The following is a 3,560-nucleotide window of genomic DNA, read 5'->3' as shown; positions in this document are numbered from 1 at the left end:
TGAATTTGTGTGTGGTATCATATACAATATGTACCTAGGAATTCTTTTCTTAACATTCGAATCAAAGCTCTTCCCCCTGCCGGGTGAATACGAGGGTACAGATTTCTATAGAGCCCTGAGTTCACAGCCATTATTTGTAGACAGAGACAAGAAAAATGCGAGAATTATACAGAAAATCATTAATCACTTCTTTTCTTTAAATACTCATTCTCTTCTATTGTTATGCAGCGGCAAATCTGGACGGACCTTCTGCCGGGAGGGGGAAGAGAGATCTTGGAGGACACTTGAAGATCCCCCCCCCCCCACCCCCACCCACCTCCCAAGTCATACCAAAAGAAAACTTTCTTCGTTTTTTAAAAAAGAAAATCATCCTAAAAGCAAACAGCATTGGGACTCTTCAGTTGCGAGAAGATGGAGGTGAAAAAGGTAACAGCTTAATTTACTGTTGGGATTTACTGTTGAGTTTTATTGCTTTATCGCCCTTCTTTCACAGTCGGGTACCAGAAGCGCATTTGTTGAAATAGCGGATTGAAGGTTTTATGGCCGCTTTGATAGAAGACTTTTGTTGCCTGGTTGTTGTGTGTCTCTAACATTTGAAGGAGGGTGTATCTCTCTTTGGATCAATTGGTTCTTCAGTAATTGGTTCAATTTCTTTATCGTGATGCCTTTAAAATACATTGAACGCAGAATGTTGAAGTTTGTTAATTGAGAACTATGCAAGGGGGTGTCAATTTAGGGTTGGAATTCCAATGTTATGTTATAGTATTCACTATATGATTTGTTCGAAGTAAAATTAGTTTGTGTATGTAATTCTATTGATAATGGTGGCAAAATATGTGCAGGTGTAGGGAAAATTGTGTTATTGTCAATTAGACAATGGTTCACAGAGTGTGAGTGTCGAAAAAATATCGTTTAGCCTAATGCAAGTCTGCCTCGCTATGAAATTGCGCTTGTCTTGTGGAATAAAAGGGAATGCATGTTCTATCAAGATATTCACCGAAGCTCTCAGTCTCTTTGTGGTCAATGGTTGGCGGTTTAACTCATCCTCTTATGTATGATGTGGTTTGGTGCTTAATGAATAAGCAAAATAATAGATTGGAAAAATATAGGGAATGGTACAGAGTGATAGGGCTAAGAAATCGATGTATGGAGCAGACAACAGGATAGTTTAGTTGAGTTCAACCAGGGGGCACGTTTTCGAAACGATTAGGTCCGTTGCGAAGTCACAGACTGACCCCTAGAACCCTTGACCTATCTTAGACTGAACAGTGCAATGTGTTACATTTCCAGCGTAAACCAGTTCCCAGTTATTCCTAACAGCTGGGTCACTGTAACCTCGGGGTACTGGCCTATCACTCCTCTTGGATATTCATGTAGCTGTGGAGGGCCCACTTCTGACAAAATCAGCATTGCTTCTGAGAATTCAGAACTCTGAAAGCTAGCTTGCACTGTGAAAACCCACATTTACAATCTTAGGCCACCACGCTTCCGTTCTCAAAACAAATTCATTTCGATTCAATGATATTCATGGAATTCTCACATACATCGATATGTTTAGCCAACATTGCCAAGTGTTCCACTGTTGTTAAGTTCCGACGAACTTATGAAATGGAAAAACGCAACCGAAATGGGCTCGGTATTCTTTGCACATATATGATTTTGCATTTCCATGTTTGCACGATAGGGTTCGCACTGTAGAGGGTTGTAGTGACTGCATGGCTTGCCAACGCCCAGCATTGTGCTTATGCCCCCTCCCCACCGCTCCCCAAGATTTGTCAGATGGCTTGGCTGCTTTGCCCATACAGTTGTGGTTTTAAGCCGGTATTTGATCACACAGTTAATTACGAAACAATACCGCTCGCCTTTCGCTGAATTGTTCTTCTCAAACGCTGCAGCGTGGAGGTCAGTGCACCCATGTAGATATATAGCCTGCGGTTGTCGTTTGTGAATGTTTGTATGTTTTAAACGCATGTTTTAAATAAGATTTTCCATTTGGAATAAACTATTCATGTTTCCTTCATCTCCTAGTCGTAGTATCCTGTCCTTTCAATTCGTTTGGATGGGAAAATAACATATCTGTATGGTGGCCAGGAGCTGTGAGCGGATTTATACTATTCAGAAACCATTGATTTGTTTGGGGAAAAAAAACAAAAACAAAAAAAAAAACAAAAAAAAAACTAACAAAAAAACAACAACGACATTTATGTCTGTTATGACAATAAACAATTTTGTGAACTAATTTTTAAAGTCTGAAAATGTTTATTTTCGCTCTCACGGGTCTAGGTGTAGCACACTTATTGTAGCACAATTATTTCAGGTAAAGAAGAAGGCCATTTTTGCTTCGGACCTAAAACAGCGAAATGATAATTACAAGCTAAACCGAAACTAATTCTAGATTACAAAGATGCCCAAAGGGAAAAACTTAAAATTATACTGTCCATTTGGTTTAAAGTGCTGGGTATAGGCCATATTATATTTTTCTATTCTGACAGTTTTCCTATCGATTTAACATCTGTACATGGAAAAACAACAGCAACATCATCGTCGTCGTCATCATCATCATCATCATCATCATCAACAACAACAACAACAACAATAATAATAATAATAATAATAATAATAATAATAATAATAATAAGCTATGCGCAACTAAAAGATGCACCTGCTCTTTCGTATTCAAAATAAATCACCCGATGAATGTTATAACCCTACATTCTCACACGACCTTAATGGGATTTATAATAATTCTGTTGAGCTATATTAAAGTTAGGAAAATGTATAAGTTAAATTGTACTGAAGGTGGGCAAAGGCACGGAAAGAAGGCAATAGCGTGACACTTTCTTCGGTCAAATCTTGAGCCCAGTGGATTGCCAGTATCATAACTCTTAGATAGGTGCGCTGTGCAATGCATGTTTGATAGATTTATGATCCACAATAAAAATGGGGATGTCCGCTTGGTAAATCAATCTTTTTCTCTCTATATATAAACCTACCCTTTCCTAAATGCATAGTATATATTGGCTCGGCTAACTTCTATCTGCTGAGATTCTTATAATAATAATAATAATAATAATAATAATAATAATAATAATAATAATAATAATGGTCCCTCTTAAATAATAATAATAATAATAATAATAATAATAGTTTCTCCTCTATTTGTAGCTATAATGTGTTTCGTCTTGATTTCTTGCTGGCTTTTGGGTCAATGATGTGGTCAGTCATATTGTATTAAATAAATGTATTAGAGGATTCAATATACTTTAATTTTACACATGTTGTTCTGGTATTTCTGTATTTGTTGCTAAGGATAATGTTTTAAATAAAAGCCTACCTGCGAATATAAATTATGAGTAGTATTCGGCGTTTTAAAACGTGCATGCTTGTTCCTTTACTTATAATTATCGTATTTCACTGTATTTGTCTACGTACGACGACGACGTAGGAATGTTAAACAACTGTAAACTATACTGTCGTCCGAGTTTGTTCTTAGGTGGTGCTTTGTTAGCATTGTACATGCCTGTAATACTTCAACACAATGCTCATAATTGTTCGAGTTT

The 3,560-nt window shown here is 37.1% G+C and overlaps 1 protein-coding gene across 2 annotated transcripts in view; it reads left to right on the top strand.

Annotated features, from left to right (window-relative positions):
- The window catches only part of LOC135247675 (homeobox protein Hox-B3a-like), a 53,247-nt gene that overhangs the window by 30,248 nt on the left and 19,439 nt on the right, over positions 1-3,560 (top strand). Inside the window, exon 2 of one of the 2 annotated variants that reach the window (XM_064321416.1) lies at positions 229-426. The gene's annotated coding sequence lies outside the window, so the exon portion shown is untranslated. Of the gene's footprint in view, positions 1-228; positions 427-3,560 lie in introns of those variants that run through there. The other variant, XM_064321412.1, reaches the window with a different exon arrangement.

The sequence above is a fragment of the Anguilla rostrata genome, chromosome 2 (genome assembly GCF_018555375.3).
Source record: "Anguilla rostrata isolate EN2019 chromosome 2, ASM1855537v3, whole genome shotgun sequence".
NCBI lineage: Eukaryota > Metazoa > Chordata > Actinopteri > Anguilliformes > Anguillidae > Anguilla > Anguilla rostrata.
Note: the sequence above shows the minus strand (reverse complement) of the source record. Positions and strands in the feature narration are given on the sequence as shown.